We start from the raw sequence: 24,035 nt of genomic DNA, 5'->3' as shown, positions 1-24,035 counted from the left end.
AATAAAACTTACTAAACGTACCTGCATTAAACGCCAGATGAATAAGAAATAATGAATATGTTTGTATTGTTATCTACCTAAAAAAAAGTTGATTAGCTCATAACTCATGATTTTATTTGCAAATAACAGTCTGCTTTTCTACGAAACAAAAAAGACTCCTTAAAACAAGGTTAAATACTGGTAAAAAAGATAATAAATTGGAAAATGTTAGTTTTATTATAATATCAGACCCATGACACAGTAGCAGTTCAGTTATTTATTTCAAAATTGATAAATTTTGTTAAACAAATCAAAAGTTATTTTTAAGTCAGATGGAGCTGCAGCTCATTATAAAAAAAAAATTGTCAGCTTATGTAATTTCAAGAAAATACATGGATTGGAAGCAGAGTGGCACTTTTTTGCCACATCCCACGGCAAAGGCTCCTGTGACGCTATTGGTGGCACTCTCAAGCGAATGGCAAAAAGAGCAAGTCTTGCAAAATACTATGGAAACACAATCGCAACTCCGCGACAACTATTCGATTGGGCAGTGAAACAAACTGATACATGTATCACCAAATTAAATTTCTGTTATATATCTAATGAACAATATGTTAAAATGTCAGAGGAATTGATGGAATTTTTTGATAAGGTTAAAACTGTCCCTGGTACCCAAAAATATCATTGTTTTATGCCTATTAGTGATACACAAATTGCAGCCAAACGGTATACCAATTCAGAGGATGAACCAAAAATATTCAATTTATTCAGTAAAGCCCAAAAATAATGTAAATATTCATGTGCAGATTCTACGTTTTAGGATATATAGCAATAATAAAAATAAAAATAAACCACGACTTTTTTCATAAGCATAATATTGACCCTTTTCAGAAACCTGTTAAGATTGGCTTTGACCAAATAAGAAACTAAATATTATTGTGATATCCTTCCAACCATAAAAAACCCATCGGATTGTTAGACGGAGTTGATTTTCTCATAAGCGGTTTGGGGCGAAATCAATTGAATTTAATAAAAAAAAAACTTTATAATTCCGTTTTATTTCTTTTAACTACTCCTAATAAAACAAATATGATCTATTTTGTGATTAAAACTCATTTATCACTTGAAAATATTATCATACTAGACTATTTAAAGCGAAATAAAAATAAAATAAATAATTCATTTTGGACTTAAAAAAATCGATGTTAGAAAAACTTTTTTCTCTAAATTATGCAATGTATGGACGACTTTTAGTAAATTTAATTACGAAACTTTTTGCTTAAGGATGATCAAAATCTGAAATCTGGCCGTTTTTTTTAACCCTCTAATACCCAACCCCGCCTTTAGACGGGGTACACTTTGGAATTTTGTGTATTTTTTCTTAGCTCGGAAATTAAAATGATTTTTTGTTTGGCCTAAACCTTGACTCATAACACGCATATAAGAAAAGTTTTTTATGACTTTTGAAACTTTTTTGTATTATTGAAAATTGTTTGAAAAATTGTATTCTTATATAACCTACAAATGCCTGGGATTCATTTAACGTGTATTATAAAAAATCGTACCTTTTATATTTTTCTACGATCAACCTATCACAGAAGAAGAGCCTGATGGAATTGAAATGATTTCAAATCTGCTTTTCCGTTAGTTACACGGAAAATAAAAAATGTTCCAGAAAAAAATTAAAAAATTCATATTTTCAAAAGTATAGTAGAAACTCAAATTATTATTATTGTCAAAAATTAGTAACCATAAGAAGCTTCAAGAAAAAATTGAAAACGATAGGGATGTTCAAAAATAAAAATAATAAAAATCAAAAACCAAAATTCATAAATTTGCGAAGAAAAATAAATCATTGCCCAAACCGTGTTTAGAATGATTTTAGATAACGAAAAAGAATATTTAGATCGAAAACAAAAATTTGGGTATTAGAGGGTTAAATCGACTTTAAAGTTTTGAATCATTTTTTTCAGTGTAGAAAATGTTTTTTATTTTTTCAATTTTTTTTTCTAAAACGTCAGGAACTTTCACGACAGTCCCCCATACAACACTTTTTTGTAGTAAGACCTACTAACAAATATTAAAATAGGCCATTTTCATTAGTTATTTGTGATTCCCCATCAAGGAAAATAAGTAAGTGGAAAAATATATGGTCTTAACTCTCGAAAACGTATTATTATTAATGGAGAAACGCGAATAACTTATGAAAATGGCCTATATTAATATTTAAACAATATTTTTTGCATTAAACTCGATATAATTCGAAAATGGCTACTTGTAAAAAATTATTTATATAATCATTATGGCTTCGAATCATTTCAGGATGCTTACTGTATCATCACAACGTATTTATTTTGACAAAAAATCAAAATTTTGAAAATCGACCAAAAGTTGTTCTTAGAAAAACTTTTTTATTAAAAATTCCTCCATCATGAAACTTTGTCCTAAACATCTTTTTACTATCAAGATTCTATGGTGAAAATTTAAAAAATAATAATTATGGGGTTCTTGTGTAATTTAAAATTTATGTTTTATTTTTGATTTTTCTATGAAAATAAATAAAATATTTTTTCAGTGTATATTTTTTCTTATAGTCCAAAACGTTCACTACAACTTCTTCATAGGACATTTTTCTCTGAAATCAACAGTTTCGGAATTAGAATTTTTCAAATAAGTTGCATGCAATAATTCATAGGCTATTTTCAAAAGTTACACTTGAGTCAAAATGATCAATTTTTCTATGGAAAACACATATTCTACCATACCAAAAACATGTGCAAAATTTAATCCAAATCGAAGATGGTCGAGTTCTATGACTGACCGATTTGACATGGAATCCGTCTAATGTTAATTGTGACAAACGTTTAACATACTTTTTACGCCTAAAAATCCTCAATGATTTTTTGGAAGCTTCATGCATACTATTTGTATGAGTGGGCCTCGATTATTCAAGAACCCGACATTTTCTTAAAACTGTGTGAGAACACGAAAAAAATAAAATGTGTAATACAAAAACGTATTTGTAAAACAAAAGCGCTGAGTATTGCAAAACGGCATATCTTTTTTAATTTGATGAACATTAACAATCAGTTTAACTTTTAGACTTTAGGAAAACGCTGAGGCTCTGAAGCATCTTGCTGGGAATCCGTAGGATCTCACCTAGAATTCTCAATCTTCAGAGTTTATTGGGAATCACCAGATTTTGGACAAAATCCTCAATAACCAATTATGTATTCTCAGCACACCGCCAGAAAACCTCAGTGCCTGCTAGAAATCTGTAAATATCCTCTAGAATGCGTTAAAATTTTTGAGAAGTCCCCTAAGAACCGAAAATCTTTAACTGATTTTCATAGACCCAGCTCAAAAGGAACATTTTGTTTATGTTCTGACCCGTATATACATACATAGATACATATCGGCATATCTTTTTTTTTTATTTGATGAACATTCAAAACCAGTTTAACTTTTAAACTTTAGCAGGAAATTTGACAAAATTCAGTAAGTTTAGAATTACTCCTTTAACCCATATCCGCCCAGCGTCCTAAAAATAGGACAGAAGCCCCAAACGCCCAGCGTCCTATAAATAAGACAGTACTTGTAGTGCAAATATCTTGAAAATAAAGAGGTTTAGGAGAAAACTGTCTTCTGCAAAGTTGATCACAGGACTGCTGACTTCCACTTGGTAACTATTTTAATTCAGAATTAACTCACCAGGTGGCGCACAGACGCCAACAAATGTCGCATATATAAGCAACATATGAAACAACTTTCCAGCGTACAAATATTTGCTTCGTTTATATCTCAGTCCAGCGATGAGATATAAAATTGGTGTCTTCGACAAAGTTGAATAACTAAATAATACCTATTCGCATAAAACCTTACAAATTCGGAAAACACTCCCAAGATGGCGCTAGTGAGCCAAAACTTTATTTGCTTATATCTTAGCCCAGATATGAGATACAAAATGGTGTCTTCGACAAAGTTGAACAACTAAATAACACCTATTCGCATAGAACCTTATAAATTCGGAAAACATTCCCTAGATGACGCTAGTGAGCCAAAACTTTATTTGCTTATATCTTAGTCCAGTTATGAGATACAAAAACGGTATCTTCGTCAAAGTTGAACAACTAAATAATACCTATTCGCATAGAACCTTATAAATTCGGAAAACACTCCCAAGATGGCGCTAGTGAGCCAAATCTTTATTTGCTTATATCTTAGCCCAGTTATGAGATACAACAATGGTGTCTTCGATAAAGTTGATCAATTAAATGAGAACTATTCACCTAAAACCTTATTTGTTCGGAAAACACTCAAAAGATGGTGCTAATGGTCGAACATTTTGATTCTTTATATCTCAGTTCAGTGATGATATACAGTCTTCGACAAATGTGTTTAACTGAATGAGATCTAGTCACCCGAAAACTTATTAGTTGGGAAAACACTCACTTTATGGCGCTAGTGAGCAGAGATTTTATTTGCTTGTATCTCAGTCCAGTTATTAGAAACAAAATTGATGTCTTCGACAAAGTTGATTAACTAAATAAGACATATACACTCAAAAGATGGCGCTAGCGATCGAACATATTGATTGTTTATACATCAGTTCAGTGATGAGATACAACATTTGTGTTCGACAAATGTGTTCAACTGAATGAGATCTATTCGCCCGAAAACTTATTAGTTCGGAAAACATTCACTAGATTGCGCTAGTGGGCAAATATTGTATTTGCTTGCATCTCAGTTCTGTTATGAGATACAAAATTGTTGTCTTCGACAATGTTCAACAGCTAAATGATACTTAGTCACATAAAACCTTATAACACTCACAAGATGGCGCTAGTGAGCAAAGATTTTATTAGCTAATATCTCAGTCAAGTGATTAGAAACAAAGTTTGTGTCTTGGACAATGTTGAACAACTGAATGAATCCTATTCGCCTTAAACCATATTAGTTCGGAAAACACTCAGTCAAATATATTTTTTTTTTATATCAGTCCAGCGATGAGACTGAAAAAAAACGAACTCTCGAAATTGGTATCTTCGACAAAAGTGTTCAACTGAATGGGATCTATTCACCCAGAAACATAGTAGTTTGGAAAATTCTCCCAAGGTGGCGCTAGTAGACAAACATATTATTTGCTTTTATCTTAATCTAGAGATTGAATACAACGTTAGGGCCCATTCACAAATTTCATAACGCTGGAGGGGGTGGGTGGGTGTCCTAACGATGTTACGGTTCATACAAAAACTGAATGATATTCATATAAAAAGCGTTACAAAGGGGGTGGGTGAGTGTCCAAAATGGCCAATTTCAGCGTTATGAAATAAATAAATGGGCCCTTAGTGTTTTTGACAAAGTTGGAGAGCTGAATGAGACCTATTCGCCTGGAAACTTATTACTTTGGAAATCACCTAAATATCACTACTGGGCACACATTTTTTCGCTTTTATATCAGTCCACTGATTAAATCCAAAGAAAGCTATTCGCCTAAAACCTTCTTAGTTCGGATGGCCAGTGATGAAAAATTTGGTATCTTTGAAAACGATGATCAACTAAAGGAGATATTTTCACAAAAAAAGCTGGGAATTGCATTTATGTGCGAAACATCAAGGAAACAACCAATAAGAAATTAGTCTGCCTAGATCAAAACAATGGATACTTACTATCGATTTGAGCAACAATCGCTTATTTCGGATGCAATGCTCCTTACATTTTTAGATGAATCTTGACACCATTTAGATCTTTTGAAGGGAGTGAAAAACGGAAAAAAACCGACAATTTGACTTATCCATCCATGAACTGAACTCCAAGGGTGAAAGGCGGCTGTTAAATGAGAGTAATATTGAATAGCCGCCAACGTAAGTCCAGAACCAGTTTTATGACTTAAACGTGGAAAAGTAAAAATTATTATTCGCGAAATTACAGGTAATAAATGCGCTTGAAAGATATTGTATGCAAGCAGTTATTTACTACGCGCTACTGCAGTGCGTTGTTGCCAATATAATAAGAAAATTCTGCATAATTCCCAAAATGAATGTTTCGCCTTCGCCATTGTTTGGTCGTAGTTTTGTATGGCTGTTTACTTTTTAGAACCAGCGACGCGTTGAGGTAGCAGTAAAGAGCCTTCCTTGCTGAACTCACTCGGTCCAAGAATTGTGACATTTGAGCGGGCACGCTTCCGTATGCTCCCCAGGTATTCTGGCCAACTCTAGTGTCAAAAATCTTGGACCGCGTGGATTCGGTTCTATCGGTGAATAAGACTATATGCATCAGTGATGCAGTAACTTAAACGTTATAGCCGAATAATGTTGGCTTTAAATATTCACATCTGTAAAGCATGTAATAGTTGGAGTCCAATATTTGACTTTCATTGGACTGAAGGACTAACTTTTGATCAGCACTAACGAAATTCTGATATTGCCAAATATAAATTTCGATCACTGTCAGATCAGAGTCACATTGTATACTAATAACTTGAACCAGAAAAAATATTTTGATAGTTATGTTTCCATTATCAGCTGGCAAGTTTCATATAATCTTTTTGAAGACTATTTTGAAACATCTGTAGGTTTTTTTCTAAATCAAAATATTTGATGTAAGATTTTATTTTGTTTTTGGTATAAATGGTTTAAGTGTGCATTATTGTACATGTACATGTATGGAAATGTATGTATGTCTGTATCTTACTTACGTGGTAGAGCAGAAAATTGAATTGAAGTCACTAAATGATTTAGTTCTGGCATGCACCTTTCGCCTCTGAAATTTTTATTCTTTATGTTGTAATTTCTTTATCAGGGTACGTCCATAAATTACGTCACGCAAAGTTTTGCCATACTCATCCTCTTCCTCTGTATCACACTTTTTGTATGGATTCCAATTTTTATATGGGTAGTCATGTTTCATTGTAACCCCCTCCTTCCTCTTCTGTACGTGACGTAATTTATGAATTACCCCTCACCAGCAATTTTTCCCAACTTGTTTACATTGTAATGGGTCGAACTGCATGAAAATATATTCGATTAATCTCGAAAATAAACTTACAGAACAGCTAGATATGGACGACACACTTTCAAGAATTTTTTTGGATCCCCACCATAGACTTGAAATTTTTTGGTGAAATAAGATTTAATTTATGGGAATACGACTATGAGTAACAAAAACGGAGCTGAATTCCAATTGTGAGATACCTTGGGCGTTAACGGGTTAACACATGTTTCTGATATAGTAATTCATTTCATAATGAATAATCAAAAGGGCAAACATAAACATGAGGTGATCTATAAATGCGGCTTGTAATTTTGTAGAATATCATATTTACTTGAAATGAGTTATAATTGAGCTCGATATATGTTTTACATTTACCTTATGATATCAACAGAAATTTACAGGATCCCACTATGTAACCTAAAGAGCCTGATAGGAATCTTCAGATGCTTCTAAGGAATCTACAGGAAAATTCTAGGGCTCTGAAGCATCTTGCTAGGAATCCGTAGGATCTCGCCTAGAATTCTCAGGATCCCACTAAAGATTTTGCTAGAAATTAGCATCTTTGGGTTTCGCCAGAAATACTAAAAATATTTCTAGAAATACACATTATCTCGCAAGAAAATTACAGGGCACCCTAGCAATCTTGACTTTATTAGGAATCATCAGATTTGGACATGATTATACATTCTCAGAACTCCGCCAGAAATCTTCAGTGTCCGCTAGAAATCTGTAGATATCCTCAAGAACTGCGTTAAAATTTCTGAAAAGTCCCCCAAGAACCGAGAATCCCCAACGGATTTTCATAGTCCCAGCTTAAAATGAACATTTTGATTATGTTCAGACTCGTATTCTTGATTAGAAATCTTGTATAGAATTCTGAATCGTCTCTTAACAAATCTAATGTCTTACAGAACCTCTAACGAAAGTAGCTATAAATAGTTGACGCAGAAAGATCAATTTGCATGCCAATACTTCAGACAAAAAGTCAAAATACTGTCAATCGTTCTTATCGTTGAGTTGAGACAATATTTATGATTGTAACTTTGTGTGAGTCATAGAATTTTTGTTCCTCTTATATCGGTGCTTGTGCTCAAACAAGCTGTTCCAAATATAGAAACATGTTTTTTAATGTATCACCTACCGGCAGACTCAAGTGGGCTGATCACTCAGCATGAATGCCTAAGAAAAGAGTTTGGTATCTAGTTGAGGTACTAGTTGATATTATTGGACTCATGAAACGTTGCGAATGTTTGACCAATGACCATCCCAATGTAAATAAGCGCGTACGGTAGCCGTTAGTGGTTGGTGAGATTTCGGGGAATATCGACGAAAATGGAGCTCTGCAATGTAATCGGTGTTGAGTTGACCTGTTATTCAAATGACTACATCAACAGACACGAAAATATTAACAAAAAAATACAAATTTTAATGGTATTCAAAAATGTTGCCAAAATCGGGGGGTGCCAAAAATGGAGCATGCCAAAAACGGAATCCCACTGTATATGGAAAAGCGAAAAAGTTGCAAATGTTGTGTCCAACACTGCAGGTATTGCCGCTGCGGAGACCACACAAATCAAGGTGATGTGGACGAGCGTCTGCATTACTCACATCGTAATGCATAAAGTAAGCTTTGTAGCAAGCAGATGAGTAGGTTGTTTTGCTTCTTGGTGGGTTTCGCTTCGCCATTGATCGCCCACTTTGAAACGTGTAAGTAGAAAAATATTACCCAGCGAGAGCGCTGTGTATAGCATATAGTGTTAGAGCTTGATATTCGGATTTGAGCGGACAATAAGCCGGTTCAAAAACTCAAACTGTAAATACTGTAGATGCTATACAAGGCATCATCTATCCCAGGCTCTTCGATTCAAGTAACGAAGCAAAGGGGGTCCCTCAAGTTGTTATAAAACAAAAAAAAAAAAAAAAGAATAAAATTGAGGTAAATGATTTATTTGGGTTTTCCTCATTTCGAATAATCTGAATAAAAAAAGAGAACGCAAACTGGCAATTGTAGTAAATGTGTTTTTTAAGAATTTTATTTAGTTCATTTGACCTACACCTACAGTTTGGATTTGAACTGCGAGAAATACACAATGCAATGTTGCAGACAGCAACATAGTGAACCCGAACAACACTAACATAAGAAAAAAGCTTTTCATAAGAAAACTGTTTATCAAAATTCCTTTAGGCGCTACTCTATGTGTTTATGTAAGTATTTGACAATATTTAGTCCAGTCATATTTTATATGTTCGATTCTACTTCTGAAATAAGTGCCCTGTATTGATGCTTACGCAAACTAAGGCTCAAACATCCGAAAGGGATGTATACAGTGTGGCAAATGTGTATGGCAGTGACCTTTTGCTACTTGGCAAGTGTACAGAATTAAGCAAACCCATTCACCGTATGCACAAAGCAAACAATATTAAAACAAGAAATTAGCATTCACCTATTTCGCTAGCGCTGCAAATGCGCGAAATAATCATTAGTAATCTACGGACGCGTAGTTGATTCAGTAGCATTCAAAATTTTAGTACCAAGTTCACGAAAAATCCATGCAATAAGCGGAGGAGTTGAATTGTTTTAAACTAAGAATGAGCAAGCACTGAAAAAAATCATTTTACGTAACTGCCATTGAAATTCGTTTTATGGTTATTAATCAACACAAGGTGGACAAACGATGTCTGCCTTCCAAACCATTTTGGGTCATTTACATGGCTTCTTGGTAGACGACAAAGTGAATTCTCTCCCAAGCAAAGTATCGAGTGATGTAAATCTAGGACTACCCCACACGATTCAAGTTGTAACAAAGAAAAAAATATTGATACTTTACCAACAACTTAGCGAAGTAGTAGAATAGAATGGAAACACAAGGAAACGAACAAAAACATACTCACTCCCTCAGACTGCAAATCGGAAAGAGGAAAAATTTCTTTGCTGTTGTTGGTATAACGAATACAAACCAGTGCCACTGAGGTGCATATCAGTCGCCCCATTCTAGAGTTTGGATCTGGAGGAATGAAATGTGACGAGTCTGCGCACAGCAACCATAACAAAGCAAAGACGAATATTTATGCACACCTTCAACAAATCAATTGCCATAGGCGTATTCAGTGAATGCACGTATCATTGTTGAACTCCTTTCTCAACTAACTTACAACTATTGAAAGCCTCAATATAAAATTCGGTTTAAGAGCGACCCGATGAACCGTCCGCTAAGAATAATTTCAAACGAATTGTCGTACACTGTGTTTCAACCTTCCACTAATCATATTCAGTGATACAAATGTTCATTACCTTCTGTTGAACTTTCATGAACCTCCGATCTTTTTTCAAATGAAGTTATCATTGATAGTCTTTCATCAACAGAAAGTTAAAAAAAGTCGGTTTTTGTATTTTTGCCCTTTCTAGGAGAATACTAGAGCAATACCAATTTGACATATCTTCTTCTTGGCTTTAACGTCCCCACTGGGACAGAGCCGGCACTCAGCTGGCCACAGCCGGCACTGAGAGCTTTCTTTGCCAAAGTTGTCATTTTCGCATTCGTATATCGCGTGGCAGATACGATTATACCGTTAAGTTACCAGTTACCGTGCGGTCTCCCTTCACCGTGCACATATACAATTCTTACAGAATATTCATACAATTTTCACAAATTATTCTTTTGTCAGCAAAATAAGATAAAACTGATGAAATGAAATAGTTTTTGTCACAAAGGATTTTGAAAAACCTAGTTTTTGCAGTCAAAATCATATGAATTCTGTTTGATAATGAGATTTTTCAATACTCTTAGTAGAAACACCAAAAATTCACATTGTCTCACTGGAAACCCAAATGCACGGTGAATGGACCCATTTCAGTATATATGGTTCCTATTACCGTGCATTAGTGTAAAAGGCATGAAATTATTCGATAATATTAGATTTATTGTTATGTCGTGATTTAACTACTTCATATTTAGTTTTTGAGTGAATATGGAATGGTTTGGATAATACAGCCAAACCTCCTATAACGATTTTAGTGAAAAAATAAATATTTTGCCAATTTTTAAACTTTTTTTTGTATTTTTATTGTAAATGATGATTTGAATAAACTTAAAAATGACTGCGCACACTACCAGCAACATAGTTGCTCCATCAACAACGTTTCTTCAAGATACGAAATAAAATCATGACGAAAACTATACGCACGGTGAATGGTGCACTAGTGTGCACGGTGAATGGTGACATAGCTACGAGGCGACCTTAACATGACAGTTAAAAACATAATTTTGTGTTATGTTTCACTAGTTTTAGATTTTTCCCTGAATTATGATATAATTGCACGCTACGTAGTGCTATTCTAGTACGCTTCAAATTATTTGGAAAAGTTGTAGAATTTTTTGAAGTGCAAATTTTTCTTAAATGCACGGTGAATGGTAGCTACCGTCACTATACCCAGGGAAGTCAAGGAAATTTCCATTACGAAAACATCCTGGACCGACCGGGAATCGAACCCAGACACCTTCAGCATGGCTTTGCTTTGTAGCCGCGGACTCTAACCACTCGGCTAAGGAAGGCCCCTTCCACATATCTTTAACAAGAATGAATTTCAAATCGAGCATAATTTTCTGCGTACAGTCACACGTTATAAACATCCCATGGCAGTATGCCGCATTTTATGTAATAAAAAAATCATCAATTTCCACTTCAGAATAGCTATTATTAGTATTATTTGTCTTGTTAAATTGTTCCAACTGGAACAAAGCATGCGTTTTCTAGCTTAGTGTTCCAAGATTACTTCCGCAATCATTTAGTGTATATCGCTTAAATTATGTTTAAGATTTCTTTTCTTAACATAATTTTCGACCTACAATTCTGTGCCAATTTTTTTTATTTTCATACAAAGTAGGCCATGAATGGGTTGAAAATGGGTGCTATTCCACTATTTCTCTTTATTTAGAAATGGTTCGTTTGGCTGTGTTTCACATGAAAAAAATGGTTCTAAGGAATAAATATTGAATTGACAAATGTATTGAGATGTTTGGTAATCCAATCCGCATGGTTATTAAATTAATTAACTCATTACGCGCGGTAAAGATGGACACATGGGTGAAATTATGAAAAAATTCACTTGCTAGGCTAGGATTCGAACCCAGGACTCTTGTATGCTAGACGAGCGGTTTACCAACTAAGCAATCGAGCCACTTGATGAACCAATAACTTAGAAGCAGAGGCGACTTGTAACCTCACTTTTTACCTGTTCTACGAATCTAAATATAAATAATTCGGCCCAATTGGATTATAAAGCAAACAGTAAATTATTGGAATCGTCCTTTCTAACAGATCTTTTCTTCTTAGATGCAAATTTGTTGCTGAAATTCAAGAATTTCTATTCGAGGAAAAGGGGGATTTGAGGTTAGGGAATCGCCACTGCTTAGAAGGTTCCCAGTTTCGAATTCAAATCCCCACAGATCACGCTGACCGCTTTCATAATCACATTCGCTCAGCCCGCGTGTGTAGTATGCATGAGATGGATGGATAATCATTAGTAACAGCAACAGGCTAGATAATCGTCACCGTCAAATGGAAAAAGTCGGCGACGAAACTAAAAGAAGCATCGTCATCGTCACTCAACCAGTCCCGGCGCAGAGGCTCGGCGTCATGATGAAAAAATACGATTCCTTCGTTACGGGCGAATCTTTTTTCGGAAGCACTGAGCCGACTAAAATAATGAATCGTGTCTTCGGCAGATTGAGAGCATTTTTTGAAAAAATAAAACAAAAACAAAGTAACAAAACACGACTGGAAACGTACAAACGATCTCTGAATCATCAACTCCACGCGCTTACCAACAGAGCTATTTTAGAATCATGAGGAAAGTGGGTTCATTTGCCAATACAAGCAATTATGTGATGGTATTCGTTGGTTGGTGCGAAGCAAGCGAATATACAGTAAACGGCTTCTTCTTGTTAGTAAGGGTAGCAAGCGGGATGAAGAAAAATTTGCTCGTTGACGATTTTGGATTGAAGTTAGTCGTGCATTCTTTCGTCGATGAAGAGACGACGACCTGCAGGAGTTATTATACTGGATGACGATGTCATTTTTTATTTCGTCATCGCACTGTGACAAATCTGACGATTGCCTGCCCTGCTTAGCAACTTGATTTTCAACTGGACTAGTGAGTTCTAAAATAAAATTTGGCGCGCTTTCAAACTGCATAGCAAGTTTTTGAGCTATTTTGTAATTAGGGTTTCGTTCTACTGCGTCGTAAGCGCTATTATTGATCGTATCAAACTTTAAATGTTCCACTATGGTGGATATTCCAACTTATCTGCAACATAGATTCATTTTCCAAGTGTAATTTTGTGAAAGCTGTTATGGTTTATACACTTGTACCAATAAAAGTACTGTATTTCGACAAATAACTTCAATTCAATTATCCACTTTGCACTTTTTCACCGAAATCGCTTGGACGAAAACGATTTGAGAGAAATGCTTAACGATCGACACCAGTCACACCACATTATGACACAAGTTTCTTCCCGCCCCTTACTTCGTCTGGCACTTATTTTCACTATAGAAACCCTTCGTACTTCTTCACTGAAGGATTTCATTCCAATCACACGTCGTAAAAGTTCTACAATTCACGAAATTTTATGATATTTCCTCAACGACCGCGTAAAATCGAGAATGTAAACAAAGTTCAATCTGTCGTACTGAGAAAAAAAGCTCGTGCGCATCAATGTGTGTGCGATGCTCGCCGTAAACATACGGTTCCTTTGATTGTGTTGTTTTCGCTACACTGTGAGCAAATGCCATAATTGTACGGCCAAAAGGAATTGTGTTCATATGTTTGGGCTGAATTTTGATGACGAACAATGAATTTTAAAGGAACTTAGTATATTCCATCATACTGAAGGAATGGAGAGAGATGCCCGTAGATCTATATATTCTAGTAAAATATTGTATTATAGCGTTGATATATTGTGTTGTAACCACTCAATATATCACAGTGAGCCGTAAGTTGTGAGACGAATCTGGAAACTGATTGCGACAGAAATCGCTTCCAATACGACGATTCGTCCGGTGGGGTGTGCTGCTGTCGTCATGATGATGGTTGACGAGAGCAATGTCAAACTCATTCATAGTTTCAAAACATTCGGAACAAAATATTTATTTTCACCGCTTACTTCACTTATGTATGAAATTGAATGAGATCCAATGGTAGAGAATTCATTTATCTACCCAATGGTATTTTAGGGGCAGCGGAGAATGTCCCGAAGCGCGTTTTATTCAAGCGCAAAAATCGCTCAGGCGAAAGTTCCAATGAAACTAACCTCACATATCCTGGTTTTCCAACCTCAAATTAGTGCTCCTACCAGCCGGATCTCAATTTTTATGAAAGTAGTGCAATAATACAAAAAACAAACGTATGCAGAACATAGAGAATGGATATTCCTACCTTTTCCGCCTAACTGTTTCACTGTGAACCGTCTTATATCAGGAAAATAAAACATTTTTCCCCACAGCGGCATGTGATGGATGCGTGAAAAATCAAATCTATCATCATCTGACTAGTTGTGCTACCAAAGTATAGATGGCTAACAGTATGTTGCGTTTTGCGATTGGGAGCGTAATGGAAACGATACGACGGATTGAGAATACGGCAAGATGCATTTTCTTTGCATTATTTCCAAAAAGAGATCAAGATTTATCAAAATATTATTGTACAAAGCTAAAGCCGGTTTGAGAAAGAATTGTTTGACATCGGTTTGTATCAGCATCATTCACTGCAATATGTACTGGGGAAATTGCAGTTCTCACTGATCAATGCTTAATACGATGGATACTAGCACATCACCCTACGGGTCCAAACAAGGATCAAAAAGGGATCGATAGTAGAAAAAATAGTACTGATAAGTACTGCCGCCTGCAACTTCTGTATAAGTTATTCCACTCTGCTCGCAAGGTATTACAAATAGACAGACAGATATGATATGTCCGTGAATAACTCTAACTTTTAAAGTTGAACATTTTGTATAGAAAATCGAAAGAGTTACAAATGTATTGTCCAATACTGCACACGTTCAACTCACCAACCAAATGCGACTCGCAGAAAGTGCTGAGCGCATGTGCCTACTCTCAGCAGCAGAGCAGTAGCACCGTTGCAGATTAACCAAATTACTTCACTCGCTTCGCTACTGGTCGGCCACGGTGAGCACGCCGCTCGCTTAGCGGCTCAGTCATTTCGCTCGCCGTGGTCGACGTCGACGTGATCGTCCAACCAACGTGTGTCGCGAGTTCCATCCTCGTTCCCGGGTTCAAAAATAGCCATTTGGCAAGGGACCGCGGCCAACAGTGTGAATCAGAGACGGGAATTTCTCGGGGTTCTATTCCGGGGTCACAAGCAAAAGTGCAAAGGATTTTGGCCGGATTCCGGCAACCAGACCAGCTGTTAGCCTAGTGGAGTGGAAAGTTCGCTGCCAAGGCCGATACCTTCCCGGAACTCGTCATCCGATCGGTGTGAGTGAGTGTCATCGCCGTGATCTAGTTATGAACTTTGGAGGGTGACGTTGTAAATCTTCACCTGTTGTTGGTGTGTTTCGTTGTGCGATTGAAATGTCCAACGAGAAAGGAATTGATGGACTGACTGACTGACTGCGTGCTTGTTGTGAAAGCACGCGAGTGAATGTGGTCGTTCGATTCGTGCCGAGGCGTAGCAGCAGGTCGCGGAAAGTTGATTGTCGCTTCGATTGAAACTCGTTTGACAAGTGTGCATAGCTATCGGGCTGCTTGGTAGGGTGTCCCAAAATTTTACATTGTCAGACAACTTGGGGGCTCGCTCATGAGCAGCTTGCAACCTTCAAATGGTAGCTAAGCATTTTACAAACAAACTTTTGTGCAGGGGAAAACTCTCATAATTGACATTTAGATTATAAAAAAAATTCTAGTTCTGAAATCTTTTGTAGTTTCCAATATTTTTATATTTTAGCGGATTCTTCAGGATTTAAAATATCTGAAAAAAATCGTTTACTGGATTTTGCACGAAATTTTCGCAGACCTTTTTTTTTAATTTTCGATAGCTTTTCATTTTATGATTTTTTTACAGTGACTCAATCTCATTTTGGTACGGGGCACTGTTTTCATATCAAGTTGGTATAAATCTATTAAATGGTGCATGGACTTCGATATACTTTATCAATAATGAAGGTTATAGGTGTCATCTATTGTTTGGCAATGACAAACTGTATTCATTTGCTTAAATCTTTGGAATAATGGAAAAGTATTGAGATTGTGACTATAATTGACCCAATTCCATATTCGTACACCTAACAAAAAAGTAATATACTGCATTCAAAACTAATTTTTAATGGACTAGATGATTAATTAAGCTCTTCGTTGTGTTGTTCAGATGCAGTAGAATACATTTGGAAAATTTAAAAGCGGGCATATTTGAAACTTAAGTAAATTTAAGAAAAATACCAGTTTTCCCATGTTTTTTGCTAAAATATTCGGTAAGTCGAACAATAAATTGCATTTTTTTCAACATCACTTCCTTAAGAATGATAACTGCGAATATTGCACAAGTTTCAAAAAATTATAATCAGTTTTAGAGTAGCTAGGAGTGGATATCGACAACTTATACTTTTGAATGTTAGGTAGTATAACATTTATAACAAATCCAAAATCAAAAATTTTAGTCAATTTCTTTATGTTTGGCTCCTAAATGTATATACATAATCCATAGTTAATGTTCCTATCAAAACATTGCGTAATTATCATTTTTAATTTACATTTTACTACCAAACATGATTATAGAGATTTAAAGAATAAATATTATCGCCATAACCGCAACACAAACGTTTTTTAAAATGATGAAAACAACAGGATATATTCTATTATAGATGACACCTGTCACCTTCAATGTGGATAAAATATTTGTAGCTCAATACTTCATTTAATAGTTTTTTACTAACTTTATGTGGAAACAGTATCCTGTACGAATATGAAATTGGGCCACTGTATTTATTTTTCAAATGTTTAATCTTCAGTTCTTCTTCTTCTTCTTGGCATTAAGTCCTCACTGGGACAGAGCCTGCATCTCAGCTTAGAGTCAATGAGCACTTCCACAGTTGTTTACTGAGAGCTTTTTTTGTCAAAGTCTATTTATAAAGAAAAGTTTCATTTTCAATCAAAATGGTCGTTAAAGTCACAGTGAATTCGAGTGCAAAAAATCTAGAGACTTCAGATTAACCGTCAAAGCTCCGGGACAGATCTTTTATTTTCAATCGACTGCTGCTCAGAAACAAATAAGTTTAATGAAAAGCAGTTTTTACTATGATCGAGTGGGGTTTTCCAACCGGAAGTTCAGGTTTGGACATGTTTCTCAGCTGGAAATAAGTGTTCCCTAGTCTAATTTATTGCAACTTTAGCAACGAAGCCAATATTTAACAATAGTGTTCAGCCGTTTTTAGATTTTATGTAACGACGGCCAAGGCTGGGTTGTAGGATCACTTCCGGTGAACCAGGAGACAATCATGGATAAAGCTCAAAACTAGGCATGCGACTGCTCAAACTTCATAAAATAATCTCAGCGTTGCTGCAAAAACATGGATTGTAGGGTTACTTTAAAATTGACAATATTGAGAATTGATGACTTGTATTGGGTTTCTGAGATAATTTTATGATTCTCAAGTACCCGTATTGTTGCTTCAGGTCAAATTTACATATGTCCCTTAACCTCGGCTCCCACCCGGAAAGTACTTCCGGAGCCAGATTCTAGCTTTCGCTCCATGCAAGGAAATTAACCAAATGTGTATTCTTGCATTGAACCGTTACATAAAGTCTAAAAATGGCTAAAACCAATCGTTTAATATTGGTTTCACGTCCATACCAAAATTTCGGTTTGAAACCCCTATTCGCAGGAAGTCTAACTCATCCCATCATTCATAGTGAAAATCGCATTTCATCAAACTTATTTGTTTCTAAGCACCAGTCGATTGAGAATAGAAGGTCTGCCTCGGGGCTTGGAGGGTTAAACATATTTTTAGGAGAATTCCATCACAGATTTCTTGATGAAAAGATTCTACAATTTTTCTAGTGATTTCTCCAGCGAATTTTCCCGAAATATTTTCAGGGACTTCTACAGACATCTTTTCAGAGATTTCTCATAATTTTCTTAAAGATTCATTCAGAAATTTCTAAAGAGAGGTGTGTTTTTATTCATCCAGAATTTGCACTGAGTTTACATTGTTATCTTTCAGATGCTATTCCCAGGGTGTCGACTACCTCGAAAAACCTGGGAAGTCAGGGAATGTCAGGGAATTTATTTTTGACCTGGAAAGTCAGGGAAAATCAGGGAATTTCACTTGAGGTCAGGGAAAAATATCAGTACTACAATATCAAACGAGTTCATAGTCTGCAAAGTAATTGATCATGTTAAATCAATACACCTTCAGCATGGCTTTGCTTTGTAGCCGTGGGCTCTAACCATTCGACTAAGGAACCAGGACACAGAATATTCTTCAGATATTCTGAGGATGATTCTCAAAGTTCCTCGATTATTTTTAGTTATCCAGAAAATCATTGAAAAGCAGAAATTTCAGGAATATCATTTGAAATAATCTTGATAATCTATTGACAATTTGTGATATTACTTAGAGATACTCGTAGATGAATTCTTAGAAGAAGAGTTCCTCGGAGCATTGCTGAAGGTACGACAATTTCAAGAGAAACATTAGAAACCTTCTAATCAGCGCATTGTTCAAGCCCTGAATGCATTCCGTTGAGAATATTCAGATATTTTTTTTTCGGGGAGAAAAGCTAAGGGTAATTCATATCGTAATCCTAAAATATTACCTAAAAAAAAATACCTGTAACGAATCATCGTGAAAAATTATCAAAGACAATTTTTTAGAGAATCTTGGAGATGAGGAGCTTCTGGAGGAAATTTGTCAAGAGTTCAGTGAGAAGTATTGAAGGAATATCTGGAAAAATATCTTAAGACTTTCAAGAAGAATTTCTGATTCTTTTTGCCTAGAAAAAGAAATAGCCAAATTTTAGGATAGCTTTTTCCACTAAAACAAGTATGGTATAAAGTCCAAAATTTTCATTCATTCTTAAAATTTTAAATTAGGTCTGAGCCTCAGACTCTGAGGTAGTTCACTAGCTGAGAACATCTTTGTTCATACGGATCTTCAAGTTTGAAAAGTAAATAGATTCTCAACTGTCCAGTTTTATTAAATCAACTTGAATAAACGTTCAAGAATGTCATCTGGCAAGTACATATATTTCAAAAAAGTAAAATCTTTTGATCAGTTTATTCTTACGACCTATAACATAAACATCATAAAAATCGTCGTATCTTGTAGAAATCGTATTTCGGTTCAAATTAACCAACTCAGTGGTCTGGAACTTTTCTGGAAAATGACTGGAAGGTCAGGGAAAGTTAGGGAATTTTATTTTCAAAATTGAGTCGACACCCTGTATTCAATGATTTACTTCTGAGATTTCCCCATAAATTCATTCATCGATTTCTTCAGTAGTTGCTATCAGATCCTCCAAAGATTCTTATTAAAGTTCTTCCAAGAAAATCTCTAAGGATTCATTCCAGAAATTTGGAAGACATTCTATAATGAATTTATAATGGATTTATTCATGTAAATCCTACACATTGAGTTCGGCGATTGCCGGCACCGTTGTGTATCCGGTAATATTTAAATCTGAATCTCGGATTTATTAGGTGACTTCAAATGCCGAATGTTAAACTTAAATTTGTACACCGATTTTTTTCCATTAATTTTTCAGTCATTTTGACTTTATGAATTCATTCACGGTTTGTCTCAAGAATTGATCCGCAATTCGGTCATGACATTTATTAGGAACTCTACCAAAAATTCCTCATTGAATTTGACCTGGGTTTTCTTAATAAGTTCCTCCAGAATATTTTCTAAGAATTACTACAACATTTCATCCATTAATTACTTTTGTAGTGGTTCCAAATAGTTGCATTATCAAGCAGCATCTACATGGTTTCTTTAACATTTCATTAGGGGTTTCACATCAGCAAATACTACAGCAATTATACAGATCATCTTTATACACATATCTTCAAAGATTACATTGTATGTTTTTCAAGTACCTAATTCCTTCGGAAAATTCTACATATATGATATAGATAGATATAGATCACTGGATATCTGATTGATTATTTCCTAACTATTTATCTACAAAATCCACTAAGACTTCCTCAGGAGTTGGAGAGTTTTTGGAGAGAGTAGTGTTTGTTCCGTTGAATCTGTTGCATGCTCCTTTGAGAGCGAGCGGCGGAATCTGGATCAACTGTGTCCAATTCGCGTTTTTCGGAAGAAAAAACGAAAACAAAGTGTGCGAGTGAAAAAAATATCGACGCGTCAGTAGTGTTTGATCCGTTGAATCTGTTGCATGCTCCTTTGTGGGTGAGCGACGGAATCCGGATCGTGTCCGGTTAGCATAGTAACCGAACTATCGGTATCGATCATTCGTGTATATGTTCACGTATTCATTTTAAAATATATCTTTATCGTTTACCAAAACGAATCCTTTCTCATATCCAAACTCCCAGTGTTTTCTTGTGGAAGTGCAGAGGACTCCTCGGCTTCCATAAAGCAAGTAACACGTCAACATTGCCCTCCCATTCCCAAATTGACCTGCATTCAGACGCAGCCGGCGCCGGTATTGTTTGTTATAATAATGAGAGCACCAGTACTTACACATTGAAGATGCTACTGATCCTGAGTAGCATCTGTTGGTTCCCTGTGTAAGTACAGCTGTTCTTGCAATAACGGAGTATCAACTGCGGGCGGTCAATCATGCTTATGCTTATGCTCATGCTCAGGAGTTGGAGAGTTTTTGGAGAATTTCTACAGAAGTATCATCAGAAATTACAAAAGAATGTGCTGTATGAATTACTATCAGATTTTCTTAAAATTTTCTCCAAAAATTTCTAGCAAATATTATGAAAAATTTCCTGGATACACTTTTCAAGAACATTTTTGGAAAATTTCTAAGATTTCCTGCACCGCAATGATGAAGGAAATCAGTGGACGCATCTGTCGAGACATTATTGTCCGATTTTTTTTAATTAAACGGATACCTTGTATTTTTTTTTTATTGAAATTATTAGAAGAATGAAATGTTGGATTTTTTCAAAAATTTGGTATTTTCTTGAGAAATTTGTGAAAGAATTTCTGGAGAAGTTCATGGTAGGATTTCTCGGGTTCATAATAGAATCTCTGGAGTAATTTCTGGAGTAATATCTGGCCGAATTTTCTGAAATGTTCTCTTGGAAACTTCTATCTATATTTATATACCCCTATTGGAATTAGTTTTGTTCTCTTTGTTCCTGTAGGTCTCGTTTTGATTCCAGTTGGTCTTTTTTTATTATAGTTTGTTCTCTATAGGGCTCAGTTCTTGTTTTCACTCAGTATCAAGGCTGTAGTTTGAAGTGAAGGGCTATGAGAAGGAATGTATAGGTCCCATTATTCTAAATGCCATCTAAATAACAAAAGCATAGAATATTCAATCTTGAAACATTTGAATAAATGTCGAACAAGATTTTTAATCATTTTAGACAAAAATCGTTGCAATCTTCTATTGCCACGAATTATGCGTTATATATTCAGGTTAAGTTGATACTAATAAAGGAATTAAAAAAAAGAATAACAAACAATTGTCCATGACCTGGGGCCGCATGATTAACATTAGGAACCCCTTAATCAAATATCAGTTGTACCTGAAACTTCAGCCATATCTCAGCAACGGTTTTAACGATTTTTAAAATTCTCTCATGTATCTCTTGTCCATATTCCATTGTTTAGTACGGTAGGAGATTTTTTTTGGGCACTTAATCGTCATAAGAATCGTGTCGAATTTTATCGCAAATGGTATAATTGAGGATTTTTCAAACCCAAATGACCCCAGATAATTAGACAGATAATGCATGTTAGGCAAAAACATATTTCGAGCATTCCTAACGAGGCAAATTTATGTAGATCGCGCATTTCGCACGCCAAAACGTACAGTGCTCTGGCTATGCATGTTAGAGTTTGGATATTTTGGACAAAGTATTTTGGAATAAGTTGCACCAGATGTTGACCGCTTTGGATTTGATCTAGGTAACTGATAACTGATCTAGATGATTATTATCTCTTGAAAGGAACTTTATAGTTAAAATCTTCCTTCTGTCATGATGTTCAATGATATATTTTCAATATTTTAGACACAAATTTGCTTGTGGGATTGCAGAGAACATGTTTGACCAGAAATGTACATTCTTGATTACACTGGAAAGAACTGAAAAATATATTTTTTCCTTAACTGTTTGAATATAACCGAAATTCAAAGCACCGACATGTAGCTTTTTTTTAAATGAATTTGATTGCAGCGGTCTAGAGAACATTTTTGAGAATAGAAATTCGAGATTACACTTAAAACTTATTTTGATTAAAAAACTTGAAGAAAAAAAAAGGATTTTTAACCTGTTTGTCAATAAATCGAATTTCAAAGCGATGACATGTAGTTTTTTCGGCATAAACTGGATTGTAAGTGTCCAGTAAACATGTTTGAGGAGAATAGAAATTTTGGATCACTCTTAAAATATATTTTATCAAGAAGCTACGAAAAACCATACATTTTCATTCTGTTTGCCTCTAAATCAATATTCAATACAATGACGTAAATTTTGTGGCATGAATTTGCATCTAAAAATTAAATGAATATGTTTGATCATCAATAGTAATATTTTTGTATACACTCAAAATTTCTTTTTCTGAAAAACTACGAAAAAGAGCAGAAACAGGCGTTGCAGAATTCGCTCTCATTTGAGAATGAAGCACGATCAAAGCAAGCAAAGAAAACATCCCATCTGTTGCGGTCCACGATCGTCATTGTATCGTAAGGTGTTCAGGATTCAATCCCTGAGCAGAAAGATAAATAATGGATTACACTCGAAACTTCTTTTACTTAAAAAAAGGGCTTTGCCCAAATTTTGAACCGCTCTAATGTTAATGTTCTTGTACAATTAAAAATATGTCGAAAAACTACACGTCATGACTTTGGAACTCGTTTTAAAAGCAAACAATTAATAAAAGTGAGTTTTTTTTTTCGTATTTTTACAGTAATATAAAATTTTTTAGTGTTTCTGCTCGAATGTATTTTCACTTAAATTCTAAAAAAAAAATCATGCCCCAAAAACTACAGTTAAGGCTGAAAAACAGTTAAGAAAAAAAGGTATTTCTCAATTTTTTTCAGTAATATTAATTTTGAGTGTAATCAAAAAATTATATTCCTATTTGAACATGTTCACTCTACTTATACAAGCAATTTTGTGTCGAAAAAATGACAGAAATGTCTCATTGAACAACATAGTGGAAAGAGTTTTGAACTAGAACGTTCAGAAGATAAGACTGATCTCGATCTCCTTCTTTTTCTTTCTGGCATTACGTCCCAACTGGGACATAGCCTGCTTCTCAGCTTAGTGTTCTTATAAGCACTTCCACAGTAATTAACTGAGAGCTTTCTTTGCCAATTGACCATTTTTGCATTTGTATATCGTGTGGCAGGTACGATGATACTCTATGCCCTGGGAGTCGAGAAAGTTTCCAACCCGAAAAGATCCTCGACTGGTGGGATTCAAACCCTCAGCTTGGTCTTGCTGAATAGCTGCGCGTTTACCGCTACGGCTATCTGGGCCCCCCCGATCTAGATCAGTTACAAGTAATTTAGATCAACACCGAAGGGATCCAACCGTAGTGCAATTCATTTCAAAATACATTGTCGAAGATATGAAACATCTAGCATGCATATCCAGAACACTAGAGGTTTTTACTGTCGAACTCAGCGACCTACATAAATTTGCCTCGTTAGGGGTGCTCAAAAAATTGTTTTCAATATCTTATGCTTCTTATCATTAACGATTATTCGAGTCTGAAAAACTCAAAACAACAACTCTTTCGTTAAGAATTGGCACAATTGTCATGCAATTGCAGTTTACAAAATAAAAAAAAAATATTGGTTCAATTGCGCTAGAGGAAATTTGAACACGCCTA

General features: G+C 35.2%; 1 protein-coding gene across 3 annotated transcripts in view; it reads left to right on the top strand.

The window, feature by feature from the left end:
- The window catches only part of LOC5577060 (atlastin), a 69,082-nt gene that overhangs the window by 4,719 nt on the left and 40,328 nt on the right, over positions 1 to 24,035 (top strand). Inside the window, exon 1 of one of the 3 annotated variants that reach the window (XM_021857535.1) lies at positions 15,149 to 15,471. The exons of 1 other annotated variant lie outside the window; for it this stretch is intronic. The gene's annotated coding sequence lies outside the window, so the exon portion shown is untranslated. Of the gene's footprint in view, positions 1 to 15,148; positions 15,476 to 24,035 lie in introns of those variants that run through there. One more of the 3 variants, XM_021857534.1, reaches the window with a different exon arrangement.

The sequence above is a fragment of the Aedes aegypti genome, chromosome 1 (assembly GCF_002204515.2).
Source record: "Aedes aegypti strain LVP_AGWG chromosome 1, AaegL5.0 Primary Assembly, whole genome shotgun sequence".
NCBI classification, from domain to species: Eukaryota; Metazoa; Arthropoda; class Insecta; order Diptera; family Culicidae; genus Aedes; species Aedes aegypti.
This window is presented reverse-complemented; position numbering and strand designations above follow the sequence as displayed.